Here is a 15,008-nt window from a genome sequence, read left to right as displayed (position 1 = left end):
GCTCAATTCTCAGTGTGGTATAAATCATCTTCAAATTAATATGTACAATTCTCCCCAGATCAACATTGATTCAAAGGAGGTTTTGAGCCTGTACTAGCTTTTGGAAATAGATTAAACACATGGCAGCAAAACATACATACAAGTTCAATGTAGATAACTTCCTTTTTGTTTCCTTTCCTACATGTCTGTTTCCAGATCAGTTTGATGAATAGGGAAAGTTTATGTGGGTGCAACAGAGGAAACCTCTGTTCTGGGTGTAGACACTTCAGTGCCATCATCTTCTGCCTTGCCGAAGAGTTGCATGATGCAAGTACGGAACTGGAGAGAGAGGGATAATTAAACATAAGAAGACTTTGAAATGGAATGTCTATCTACAAAGTGAGCGAACACATCGTCATCTGATGCTTTTTCAAATAAAATAAATGTACACAAGAAAGGCATTTGTGAAACATTTAGAAAAATGTGTGTTGTTAGAGCTTTGTAACATGAAATCGGTAAGAGATTTGAGAATCTTGTTACGATTTACCTGTTTGTTCATGAAGACATATATAACTGGATTGTAGATGGTGGCGCTCTTGGCAAAGTAGGCAGGCATTGCGGCAGCCAGAGGGTGGAAAGCATACCCAGGGTTAGCCGCAGCAAAGCAGGCAAAGCAGGTATAAGGACCCCAGCATACACAGTAAGCTATAATCATGACAACCACCATCCTGGACACTTCCTTCTCAGCTTTCTGTGTTGACTCAGAGTCTTTCTGCTGTGCAGCAACCTGTGGTCATTCAGAAGGAATGTCAAAAGGTTATATTTATCCCTCTGATATGCCTTTTCAAAAGGTACACTTGACCATTACTGTATTTACCAACATTGCTGCTTGCTACATTATAGTATATTTAAAATATCACTTACAGCACGGATGGCGAGCCAAACGAAGATGTAGCAGAAGATGATCATGAACAGGGGGAAGAAGCAGCATGTAATCATGAGAACAATCATGTAGGACTTGACTCCAGGATCCTCATTGCCTCCGAAGACATCAGGTCCACATGAAGTCTTCAGGCCATGAGGCCAGTACCTGGTGGAGGGAGAGAGAGAGAGAGAAATTGGTTAAATAATTACATGTTTTGAACTTGAATCCTCTGTGCAATAAGAAGAGAAATCCCCACCTGCTCCAGCCAAAGATGGGGGGGAGAACACCAGAAAGCAGAAGATAATGCCTCCCATGGCCCATTTGGCATTAAACTTGACACTTCCAAAGGGCTTACACACCACCACCCATCTCTCCCAGGAGATGACAGCCAGAGACCATAGAGCAGCAATACCTGTATAAGATTTACATATACATTATACAAAAGAGACATTCTGATTATTGTTATGGTGCTCTAGCAACTGACAAATACTATTTCTCAGCACTATGTAGAAATGTAGAATTTCCTTGTTAAATATTAGATCAAATTGTTGTCCATGTAAAACTGCATTTTACCACAAGTGGAGACGGTGAATCCCTCAAAGACACACATTGGGTGTCCCAGAATGAAGTAGCCAAAAACCTGGTTGATAACGCTGATGGTGCTAGCCAAAAGTGTCTCCCCAATGTCAGCAATAGCAAGGTTGACCAAGATCCAGTTGAGAGGGTGTTGGAGCTTCTTGAATTTTGCAGTGGCCACCAGTACCAGGCCATTGGTGAAGACTGAGAGGATGACCACTATGATCATACAAAGTGTTGAAACATTGTACACCCATCTTGGAGCAATGTGATAGTTGGGGCCCTCAAAGGGATCTGAGAGAAGAAAATAGAAAAGTCATTTTGTCAGAAGAAGAAAATGACAGGTGCAAGTACCTGGTTAGATGAGCTACATGCTTTTAAAGTATCAGTGAAGATGCAAAAGCAATGCAAATTACAACAATAATATTAATTCATTAAAATGATTATGTATGAAGTGTTATGCAGGTGAATGAGGACCCAAAAGCGACTTGGCGAAAACAGAGTCTTTAATCCAGTAAAGTAATATTCAATACTCCTAGACAAATCGGAGCGGTAAATAAAGCATAAAGAACAATTCCACTCGTAATGAAGAGAACAGACTGGAGACTCGATCATAAACTGCAGGTTGCCTCGGGAAGGCACTTGACCGTAGCAGACTCAGACACCTGCTCACCACGCAGCATCTGAGGGAAACACGACACGACAGGGCGATACAAAGACACAGCACGGTGAACAATATACAAGGATCCGACAGGACAGAAACGGAAAACAAGGGGAGAAATAGGGACTCTAATCAGGGGAAAAGATAGGGAACAGGTGTGGGAAGACTAAATTATTGATTAGGGGAATAGGAACAGCTGGGAGCAGGAACGGAACGATAGAGAGAAGAGAGAGAGGGAGGGAGAGAGAAAAAGGGGAACGAACCTAAAAAGACCAGCAGGGGGAAAACGAACAGAAGGAAAAGCAAAATGACAAGACAATATAAGACAAAACATGACAGTACCCCCCACTCACCGAGCGCCTCCTGGCGCACTCGAGGAGGAATCCTGGCGGCAACGGAGGAAATCATCAATCAGTGAACGGTCCAGCACGTCCCGAGACGGAACCCAACTCCTCTCCTCAGGACCGTAACCCTCCCAATCCACTAAGTATTGGTGACCCCGTCCCCGAGAACGCATGTCCATGATCCTACGTACCTTGTAAATAGGTGCGCTCGACAAGGACGGGAGGGGGAGGGAAGACGAACGGGGGTGCGAAGAAAGGGCTTGACACAGGAGACATGGAAGACAGGATGGACGCGACGAAGATGTCGCGGAAGAAGCAGTCGCACAGCGACAGGATTGACGACCTGGGAGACACGGAACGGACCAATGAACCGCGGAGTCAACTTACGAGAAGCTGTCGTAAGAGGAAGGTTGCGAGTGGAAAGCCACACTCTCTGGCCGCAACAATACCTTGGACTCTTAATCCTACGTTTATTGGCGGCTCTCACAGTCTGTGCCCTGTAACGGCAAAGTGCAGACCTCACCCTCCTCCAGGTGCGCTCACAACGTTGGACAAACGCTTGAGCGGAGGGAACGCTGGACTCGGCAAGCTGGGATGAGAACAGAGGAGGCTGGTAACCCAGACTACTCTGAAACGGAGATAACCCGGTAGCAGACGAAGGAAGCGAGTTGTGAGCGTATTCTGCCCAGGGGAGCTGTTCTGCCCAAGACGCAGGGTTTCTGAAAGAAAGGCTGCGTAGTATGCGACCAATCGTCTGATTGGCCCTCTCTGCTTGACCGTTAGACTGGGGATGAAACCCGGAAGAGAGACTGACGGACGCACCAATCAAACGACAGAACTCCCTCCAAAACTGTGACGTGAATTACGGGCCTCTGTCTGAAACGGCGTCTAACGGGAGGCCATGAATTCTGAACACATTCTCGATGATGATTTGTGCCGTCTCCTTAGCGGAAGGAAGTTTAGCGAGGGGAATGAAATGTGCCGCCTTAGAGAACCTATCGACAACCGTAAGAATCACAGTCTTCCCCGCAGACAAAGGCAGACCGGTTATGAAGTCTAGGGCGATGTGAGACCATGGTCGAGAAGGAATGGGGAGCGGTCTGAGACGACCGGCAGGAGGAGAGTTACCTGACTTAGTCTGCGCGCAGTCCGAACAAGCAGCCACGAAACGGCGCGTGTCACGCTCCTGAGTCGGCCACCAAAAGCGCTGGCGAATAGAAGCAAGAGTGCCTCGAACACCGGGATGACCAGCTAACTTGGCAGAGTGAGCCCACTGAAGAACAGCCAGACGAGTGGAAACAGGAACGAAAAGAAGGTTACTAGGACAAGCGTGCGGCGACGCAGTGTGCGTGAGTGCTTGCTTAACCTGTCTTTCAATTCCCCAGACTGTCAACCCGACAACACGCCCATAAGGAAGAATCCCCTCGGGATCAGTAGAAGCCACAGAAGAACTAAAAAGACGGGATAAGGCATCAGGCTTGGTGTTCTTGCTACCCGGACGGTAAGAAATCACAAACTCGAAACGAGCGAAAAACAATGCCCAACGAGCTTGACGAGCATTAAGTCGTTTGGCAGAACGGATGTACTCGAGGTTCTTATGGTCTGTCCAAACGACAAAAGGAACGGTCGCCCCCTCCAACCACTGTCGCCATTCGCCTAGGGCTAAGCGGATGGCGAGCAGTTCGCGGTTACCCACATCATAGTTGCGTTCAGATGGCGACAGGCGATGAGAAAAATAAGCGCAAGGATGAACCTTATCGTCAGACTGGAAGCGCTGGGATAGAATGGCTCCCACGCCCACCTCTGAAGCGTCCAACCTCGACAATGAATTGTCTAGTGACGTCAGGAGTAACGAGGATAGGAGCGGACGTAAAACGTTCTTTTAGAAGATCAAAAGCTCCCTGGGCGGAACCGGACCACTTAAAACACGTCTTGACAGAAGTAAGAGCTGTGAGAGGGGCAGCAACTTGACCGAAATTACGAATGAAACGCCGATAGAAATTAGCGAAACCTAAAAAGCGCTGCAACTCGACACGTGACCTTGGAACGGGCCAATCACTGACAGCTTGGACCTTAGCGGAATCCATCTGAATGCCTTCAGCGGAAATAACGGAACCGAGAAAAGTAACGGAGGAGACATGAAAAGAGCACTTCTCAGCCTTCACGTAGAGACAATTCTCTAAAAGGCGCTGGAGAACACGTCGAACGTGCTGAACATGAATCTCGAGTGACGGTGAAAAAATCAGGATATCGTCAAGGTAGACAAAAACAAAGATGTTCAGCATGTCTCTCAGAACATCATTAACTAATGCCTGAAAAACAGCTGGCGCATTGGCGAGACCAAACGGCAGAACCCGGTACTCAAAATGCCCTAACGGAGTGTTAAACGCCGTTTTCCACTCGTCCCCCTCTCTGATGCGCACGAGATGGTAAGCGTTACGAAGGTCCAACTTAGTAAAGCACCTGGCTCCCTGCAGAATCTCGAAGGCTGATGACATAAGGGGAAGCGGATAACGATTCTTAACCGTTATGTCATTCAGCCCTCGATAATCCACGCAGGGGCGCAGAGTACCGTCCTTTTTCTTAACAAAAAAACCCCGCCCCGGCCGGAGAGGAAGAAGGCACTATGGTACCGGCGTCAAGAGACACAGACAAATAATCCTCGAGAGCCTTACGTTCGGGAGCCGACAGAGAGTATAGTCTACCCCGAGGAGGAGTGGTCCCCGGAAGGAGATCAATACTACAATCATACGACCGGTGAGGAGGAAGGGAGTTGGCTCGGGACCGACTGAAGACCGTGCGCAGATCATGATATTCCTCCGGCACTCCTGTCAAATCGCCAGGTTCCTCCTGAGAAGTGGGGACAGAAGAAACGGGAGGGATGGCAGACATTAAACACTTCACATGACAAGAAACGTTCCAGGATAGGATAGAATTACTAGACCAATTAATAGAAGGATTATGACAAACTAGCCAGGGATGACCCAAAACAACAGGTGTAAAAGGTGAACGAAAAATCAAAAAAGAAATAGTCTCACTGTGGTTACCAGATACTGTGAGGGTTAAAGGTAGTGTCTCAAATCTGATACTGGGAAGATGACTACCATCTAAGGCGAACATGGGCGTAGGCTTGTCTAACTCTCTGAAAGGAATGTCATGTTTCCGAGCCCATGCTTCGTCCATGAAACAACCCTCAGCCCCAGAGTCTATCAAGGCACTGCATGTAGCACCCGAACCGGTCCAGCGTAGATGGACCGACATAGTAGTACAGGATCTAGATGGAGAGACCTGAGTAGTAGCGCTCACCAGTAGCCCTCCGCTTACTGATGAGCTCTGGCTTTTACTGGACATGAATTGACAAAATGTCCAGCAAGTCCGCAATAGAGGCACAGGCGGTTGGTGATCCTCCGTTCCCTCTCCTTAGTCGAGATGCGAATACCTCCCAGCTGCATGGGCTCAGTCTCTGAGCCAGAGGAGGGAGATGGTTGCGATGCGGAGCAGGGAAACACCGTTGACGCGAGCTCTCTTCCACGAGCCTGGTGACGAAGATCTACCCGTCGTTCTATGCGGATGGCGAGAGCAATCAAAGAGTCCACACTGGAAGGAACCTCCCGGGAGAGAATCTCATCTTTAACCACTGCGTGGAGTCCCTCCAGAAAACGAGCGAGCAGCGCCGGCTCGTTCCAGTCACTAGAGGCAGCAAGAGTGCGAAACTCAATAGAGTAATCCGTTATGGATCGATCACCTTGGCATAGGGAAGCCAGGGCAATAGAAGCCTCCCTACCAAAAACTGAACGGTCAAAAACCCGAATCATCTCCTCTTTAAAGTTCTGGTAATTGTTAGAGCAATCAGCCCTTGCCTCCCAGATAGCTGTGCCCCACTCTCGAGCCCGGCCAGTAAGGAGTGAAATGACGTAAGCAACCCGAGCTCTCTCTCTAGAGTACGTGTTGGGTTGGAGAGAGAACACAATATCACACTGGGTGAGAAAGGAGCGGCACTCCGTGGGCTGCCCGGAGTAGCAAGGTGGGTTATTAACCCTAGGTTCCGGAGGCTCGGCAGACCAGGAAGTAACAGGTGGCACGAGACGAAGACTCTGGAACTGTCCAGAGAGGTCGGAAACCTGAGCGGCCAGGTTCTCCACGGCATGACGAGCAGCAGACAATTCCTGCTCGTGTCTGCCGAGCATGGCTCCTTGGATCTCGACGGCAGTGTTACGAGCGTCTGTAGTCGCTGGGTCCATTCTTTGGTCGGATCCTTCTGTTATGCAGGTGAATGAGGACCCAAAAGCGACTTGGCGAAAACAGAGTCTTTAATCCAGTAAAGTAATATTCAATACTCCTAGACAAATCGGAGCGGTAAATAAAGCATAAAGAACAATTCCACTCGTAATGACGAGAACAGACTGGAGACTCGATCATAAACTGCAGGTTGCCTCGGGAAGGCACTTGACCGTAGCAGACTCAGACACCTGCTCACCACGCAGCATCTGAGGGAAACACGACACGACAGGGCGATACAAAGACACAGCACGGTGAACAATATACAAGGATCCGACAGGACAGAAACGGAAAACAAGGGGAGAAATAGGGACTCTAATCAGGGGAAAAGATAGGGAACAGGTGTGGGAAGACTAAATGATTGATTAGGGGAATAGGAACAGCTGGGAGCAGGAACGGAACGATAGAGAGAAGAGAGAGAGCCTAACGAACCTAAAAAGACCAGCAGGGGGAAAACGAACAGAAGGAAAAGCAAAATGACAAGACAATATAAGACAAAACATGACATGAAGCACAAGTTCACTTATGCCATCCATGTTGTATATATCATCAATACATACAGGAAACATAACCTCATGATTTAAATCAAATAAAATATTAATTGGAAGTTGCAATCAAGGCAGAAGCAGTTGCTGGTTCTCTCCCACCTTTGGTGTTATTGCTATTGGTGTAGGTGAAGGACGATTCTCTTGTTGTCTCTTCATTATATGTCGCCTGGCTGCATAAGCTGCATTTCCCCAACCCTCTGCCATTTCTGAGAAGACAATATATTATATCCCTTTCAGTCATTAAATTGTTCTAAAATTTTCGCCTTGCCAGTTGTTTGTTGCCACAGTTGTGTTTTTGGCCTTTAACTGTTGCCAGCTTTTTCTGTCTTCTGGTTTGCTTCTCTTGCTCTTCACCTGTTGTGGTGTTAGCAACCAACAAAATGGTGTACCCCAATCTGTGGGGTTTTATACCAGCTACGTCCTCATCGAGATTAAGATCTAAATCAGAAATGGTTTCACACACACACACACACACACACACACACACACACACACACACACACACACACACACACACACACACACACACACACACACACACACACACACACACACACACACACACACACACACACACACACACACACACACACACACACACACACACACACACACACACATACACACACACACACACACACACAAAAGTTCAATTACTGTATGCTGACCCGGAAGAACTGAAGACCAAGGTTTGAATTTAAGGTTTATCCTTCTTGGATAAGAAGTGCTTTTGGTGTCGCGTTCCTCAGCATTCAGACGAAATTGCTTATCCTTTTCATGCAAGAAAATTGTTGACTTAACAATTATTCTTAGAGAAAATGTATTTTGACAATACAGTAATACAATTCCATGCTCAAGCTTTTCATGCTGTAAATACAAACCAATAATGAGGAAAGTGGATCACTTTGGGTCTTTAGGCTGATTGGTGAGATAATCTCTATCCTATCCGCTTTACAAGAGAGTTCATATGGGGCGTGTCATGTGAGTTTGGTCTTTAAACAATCATTCATAACAGGTAGCAGTGAATAAACATTGAATAAACAGTTGAAAAACATAGAAAGTGAGACCAGAAGGTATTTTCATTTTGCTACATGCATGATGTTTATTTTAAGCAGAAAAAAACATTGTTAAATACATTGTATATATACACAGTTATCTATTTACATGTATTCTTTTTTTGTTTGTTTTTGCAAGAGGGCTACAAAATGTTTACCTCACAAGTTACTTTGAAAGTGAGAGGTTTTGAACCCATAAATTGTTCACATAGTTTTGAAATGATCAGATTTCCAATGGCAGTTCATTTCAGTTCTCCTTAGCAGTGATGCTGTCTAGTTTAGCCACTGAAGAGTGGAATGCCTTCCAAGATGGCAACTTTTTATTTGCCACTTGAAGAGACATTGATAGTAGTACTATATATACACATATTCCCATAATTTACCACTACAACAGCTAAAAAAAACTCCAAGGGGTGGTCCATGTCAATTTAGGTTTTGTGGGTAAGGTTTTTTACACACATTGCACATGCGTTAAAGCTTAATAATCTCCTTAAAAGTTGTGGGAAATGATTTGTTTAAGAAACACAAGAGGATATACTGTACATTTGTTTCCAAGAGGTCGCCTGGGGTTTATGCAGGTGCCACAGAGGAAATCTCTGTTTTAATGTAGACACTTCAGAGCCATCATATTCTGCCTTGCCAAAGAGCTGCATGGTGCAAGTACGGAACTGGAGAGAGAGGAATAATTAAACATAAGAAGACTTTGAAATTGAATGTCTATTTACAAAGTGAGCAAACACATCGTCATCTGATGCTTTTTTAAATAAAATAAATGTACACAAGAAAGGCATTTGTGAAACATTTAGAAAAATGTGTGTTGTTAGAGCTTTGTAACATGAAATTGGTAAGAAAAAAAGAAGACATATATATACCTGGATTGTAGATGGTGGTGCTCTTGGCAAAGTAGGCAGGGATTGTGGCAGCCAGAGGGGGGAAAGCATACCCAGGGTTAGCCGCAGCAAAGCAGATATAAGGTCCACAGCATACACAGAAAGTGATAATCATGACAACAACCATCCTGGACACTTCATTTTTAACTTTCAGCCTTTCTGCTGTGCGGTAACCTGTGGCCATTCAGAAGGAATAGCAAAAGTTTCGATTTATCCCTGTAATATGCATTTCCAAAAGGTACACTTGACCATTACTGTATTGAACAGCATAGTTGCTTGCTACAGTATAGTATATTTTAAATATCACAGATGGACAGCCACACAAAAATGTAGCAGAAAATGACTACGGCCAGGAGGAGGAAGCAGCATGTAATCATGAGAGTAATCATGTAGGACTTGTCTCCAGGCTGAGGCAATGACCACGAAGATCATTCAAAGTCTTGAAATATTATACAACAAAATGTATTGTGCGTACTGCCAGTGCCAGTTACAAATGGCAGGTCTGCTGTTTGTGAAATAACTTATACAAGACTACACTGCAACAAAATACCTTTAGCAACATCAATTTAGTTTAAAACCATTACCAGAGGTGTGGACTCGAGTCACATGACTTGGACTCGAGTCAGACTCACAAATATGATGACTCGCAACTCGACTTTGACTTTAACGCCAATGACTCGTGACTTAACTTGGACTTGAGCCTTTCGACTCGAACTGACTTGATACCCTCCCCAAGGCCAAATATAAAAAATGATGCTATTAAAAAAGGTGGCGTGGCAGTGCAGAGGAATGTCAGCGGGTGAATTCAGATGGAGCCCTTGGAAAGATGATACCCAATATTATTATTTTCAGATATAAAGACTACAACTTGACTGCAAGACTGCAACTTGCAAAACATGCGTGAAGAAAATGACAGATGCAGGCGCAACAACTTCCAACTTTGTTAGACATTTGAAGCTGCACAAAGAACGGTAAGTCGTGGCTAATATAGACGACAGGGTCTTTCTCATTGCTACCCATGTATTTCCATGGAAATATAGAGTTTATTAGGAAAGTTATAAATATATATAGTGGGGCAAAAAAGTATTTAGTCCGCCACCAATTGTGCAAAGTCTCCCACTTAAAAAGATGAGAGAGGCCTGTAATTGTCATCATAGGTACTATGACAGACAAAATGAGAAAAGAAATCCAGAAAATCACATTGTAGGATTTTTAATGAATTTATTTGCAAATTATGGTGGAAAATAAGTATTTGGTCAATAACAAAAGTTTATCTCAATACTTTGTTATATACCCTTTGTTGGCAATGACAGAGGTCAAACGTTTTCTGTAAGTCTTCACAAGGTTTTCACACACTATTGCTGGTATTTTGGCCCATTCCTCCATGCAGATCTCCTCTAGAGCAGTGATGTTTTGGGGCTGTTGCTGGCAACACAGACTTTGAACTCCCTCCAAAGATTTTCTATGGGGTTGAGATCTGGAGACTGGCTAGGCCACTCCAGGACCTTGAAATGCTTTTTACGAAGCCACTCCTTCGTTGCCTGGGCGGTGTATTAGGGGTCATTGTCATGCTGAAAGACCCAGCTCGTTTCATCTTCAATGCCCTTGCTGATGGAAGGAGGTTTTCACTCAAAATCTCACGATACATGGCCCCATTCATTCTTTCCTTTACACGGATCAGGCATCCTGGTCCCTTTGCAGAAAAACAGCCCCAAAGCATGATGTTTCCACCCCGATGCTTCACAGTAGGTATGGTGTTCTTTGCATGCAACTCAGCATTCTTTGTCCTCCAAACACGACGAGTTGAGTTTTTACCAAAAAGTTATATTTTGGTTTCATCTGACCATATGACATTCTCCCAATCTTCTTCTGGATCATCCAAATGCTCTCTAGCAAACTTCAGACGGGCCTGGACATGTACTGGCTTAAGCAGGGGGACACGCCTGGCACTGCAGGATTTGAGTCCCTGGCGGCATAGTGTGTTACTGATAGTAGGCTTTGTTACTTTGGTCCCAGCTCTCTGCAGGTCATTCACTAGGTCCCCCCGTGTGGTTCTGGGATTTTTGCTCACCGTTCTTGTGATCAATTTGACCCCACGGGGTGAGATCTTGCGTGGAGCCCCAGATCGAGGGAGATTATCAGTGGTCTTGTATGTCTTCCATTTCCTAATAATTGCTCCCACAGTTGATTTCTTCAAACCAAGCTGCTTACCTATTGCAGATTCAGTCTTCCCAGCAGGTCTTTTGTTTCTGGTGTCCTTTGACAGATCTTTGGGCTTGGCCATAGTGGAGTTTGGAGTGTGACTGTTTGAGGTTGTGGACAGGTGTCTTTTATACTTATAACAAGTTCAAACAGATGCCATTAATACAGGTAACGAGTGGAGGACAGAGGAGCCTCTTAAAGAAGAAGTTACAGGTCTGTGAGAGCCAGAAATCTTGCTTGTTTGTAGGTGACCAAATACTTATTTTACACCAATAATTTTTTCTCATTTTGTCTGTCATAGTTGAAGTGTACCTATGATGAAAATTACAGGCCTCTCTCATATTTTTAAGTGGGAGAACTTGCACAATTGGTGGCTGACGAAATACTTTTTTTGCCCCACTGTATATATTAAAAGCATTCATGATTTGCGTAACTGTAAAATACTAACTATTACTCTTGTTAAAAATATGAAATGGTATTACATTTGGCGAAGAGCACATTATGACTTGTTTAGGACTCGAAACTCAAAGTTTAGGACTTGAGACTTGACTTGAAACTTGTTGGTCTTGATTTGAGACTTGACTCGGGCTTGCCTGTCTTGACTTGGGACTTGAGTGCTAAGACTTGACACTTGTAAACAATGACTTGGTCCCACCTCTGACCATTACCCTCTGTAAATCTACAATAACTACAATATTTTGGGGAATGCACAGAATTAGTCTCTTTCAATACTACCAAATGATATCAACCAAGGCACTAAACTGTACAAAATGTACTGTACCTTCAGTGTGATTGCTGTTAGTGTAGGCAGAGCCTGATTCTCTCATTGTATCACCGTGCCCCCTGGCAACAAACACTCCTAGCTCTGCCTTCCTGGACTGGTTAACAGGAGTTCCTGAAGTTGAATGCTGAAGTCCTATCCATTCTTCTCAACTACTCTAGGGTTTATATACCATCCTTTGGGTCTTTTGAAAGGATTATGGCATTGGAGGAATTAGGGCAGAGTTGGCACAGGGGCCATGTAATAATTTGTGCAATGGCATGGACTTGATTGTCTTTTCTTAACATTTTCCAGTTGCTATGTCAGTCCCTAAATTAGCTCATGTCAGCAATTTATTTTGTTGATTGCTTGGTAAGGTAGTCTAGCCAGCTATCTAAATCTTGTCATTAGCAAATTACCAACCGGGCATGCAGGGCATGTGCTCAGGGGACCTGACCTCCAGGAGGCCCCCATTGATTTTGTTAGTCACTCTCACATATATATCATATGAACACAGTGGCCAACAGTCATTCAGAGTCGCTGGTGCAGAGCCCCACATTTTTAGCAAATGGGCTTGCATGTTTTGCATGTTATTTTGCCATTAACACGTGTCACATATCAGTTTGCAAACAGGGCTAAAACAATATATATATCATTGAGTTAATAAAACTGCATACAAACATGGTCTCTTTTTTGTTTTCTTGAGTAAGGGAGCTCCAAAATGCAGGTGTTTCAGCCTAGCTCAGTGCTTTCTGTGGTGGTGGTGGGGCAAGCCAGCAGAAAATATGAAGCATTGCACTGTGATTGGCTCAGTGTTCTGTCATTCATGGGGACACTACGTCACCCCCAAGTCTAAGGGTAGAGCTTGAAAATTCAAGCACCCCTTGGGTGCTGCCATAGATTTACATTAGAAGTGCCCATTCAAGAAGATTCAAGGTCATTGACCACAGATAAAATGACATCAAATCATGTTGTATCTACAGTAGCTTGGATTGGACTGATCATGTCAACATCATACTTTCGAAATAGCTAGCTATCTTAGCTAGCAGTCATCATCATGAATCAAGTCGACAATCTACTGGCAAATCCTTTTTAATCCAAATTACAGATATCGGTGCTCATCGGCCATTGGACATAAACATTACACAACAAGTTTGAAATCGCAAATTCAACAATGAGTAGTTTGGAAGGAATCAGTGGCTAACTGCAAGTATTGCAAGCAATCATTAGCCTGCTATTCGCACAATAAGGTGAGTCCAAAATTGTCTTGTATGCTGCTGCATAAATTATGTAATATGCCAGGGGGATATGTATACTGTAGCTAAGAAAGTAATATTAAGTTTACGTTGTGTAGTAAGCTGTTAGTAGTAGCCCATGTGCCTCACCCTAATAATTTGGTATATTTTCACCTCTTAATTTCACCTAATGTTCTGACTTGGTGGTGCACATGTAGCCTATAACCTGTTTTTGAGAAATGTAATCATTGAATATTGTAAGAGCTCTCATTGTCTGCTTATATGCCCTCTTTATTTATCCTACAGTTCTGACTTGGTGTACAGGGAGAACACTGTAAGAACGGCTGTTCTGAATTCTGTCGCTGTACATTTCAAAAGTGCTGAACAAATAGTTATATTGGCTACGTCGGTCCTAGCTCACTCATTAATGTCTTAATCTCAATTATGGATTGCCTCTTATTCGCTTGTCTTCCCCTTATGCCGTAGTTTGTACATCTCAATTGTCAGTAGAAACCACATTTGTTTCAGCAAGTCGGCCATATCAGCTATGTTTTTTTTAAAGGCTGTAAATGAGGCTGAATGAACTGTTTCGCTGCCAGACAAGGTTCCAGTGATAGCCATGTGTTGCTGTAGTAAGGTGTTGGGACTGCTGTTGGGACTCTCCTTGTCATGTTTTGTCATTGATTATCATGTCTTGTCCCTGTGCTTCCCCTTCTATTCGTTTCCCTCTGCTGGTCTTATTAGGTTCTTTCCCTCTTTCTATCCCTCTCTCTCCCCCTCCCTCTCTCACTCTCTCGCTCTCTCTTCTCTCTATCGTTCCGTTCCTGCTCCCAGCTGTTCCTATTCCCCTAATCAATCATTTAGTCTTCCCACACCTGTTCCTTATCTTTTCCCCTGATTAGAGTCCCTATTTCTTCCCTTGTTTTCCGTTCCTGTCCTGTCGGATCCTTGTCTATTATTCACCGTGCTGTGTCTATGTATTGCCCTGTCGTGTCGTGTTTCCCTCAGATGCTGCGTGGTGAGCAGGTGTCTGAGTCTGCTACGTTCAAGTGCCTTCCCGAGGCAACCTGCAGTTCTTGATCAAGTCTCCAGTCTGTTCTCGTCATTACGAGTAGTATTATGCCTTTTGTTTGTAAAGTAACTTTACTGGATTAAAAAACTCTGTTTTCGCCAAGTCGCTTTTGGGTCCTCATTCACCTGCATAACACTCCTGTTGGGACAGCTTTATGTAGGCTCTAACAGTTTGTGGGCACCGTTGTCACCGTTATAGAGCAATTCATTTATTGTTTATTGTTGTGTTGTATAGTGGCATTGCTGGCATGCATCACACCTTTTTTTTTCACCACCAAGACATACATGCTAAAATCGCCACTGTATGAACATGGTACAAGCCATGGCAAAATGTCTAGAATGGCAGGAAATTTGCTGTTAAACTACCAAAGTTTCTCGCCAGTTCATGGAAAAATGTGAAGAATTGCAGGAAATTAGCTTTAAACTGAAAATATTTCTCCATCCAATGGCAAAATGTGAAGAAATGACAGAAAATGTACTTTAA

The 15,008-nt window shown here is 44.3% G+C and overlaps 1 pseudogene; it reads right to left on the bottom strand.

Annotated features, from left to right (window-relative positions):
* Nucleotides 1–219: 219 nt before the first annotated feature.
* LOC124031485 lies at nt 220–7,515 on the bottom strand (annotated as a pseudogene).
* Nucleotides 7,516–15,008: the final 7,493 nt, after the last annotated feature.

The sequence above is a fragment of the Oncorhynchus gorbuscha genome, linkage group LG03, assembly GCF_021184085.1.
Source record: "Oncorhynchus gorbuscha isolate QuinsamMale2020 ecotype Even-year linkage group LG03, OgorEven_v1.0, whole genome shotgun sequence".
In the NCBI taxonomy this organism is placed as follows: Eukaryota; Metazoa; Chordata; class Actinopteri; order Salmoniformes; family Salmonidae; genus Oncorhynchus; species Oncorhynchus gorbuscha.
This window is presented reverse-complemented; position numbering and strand designations above follow the sequence as displayed.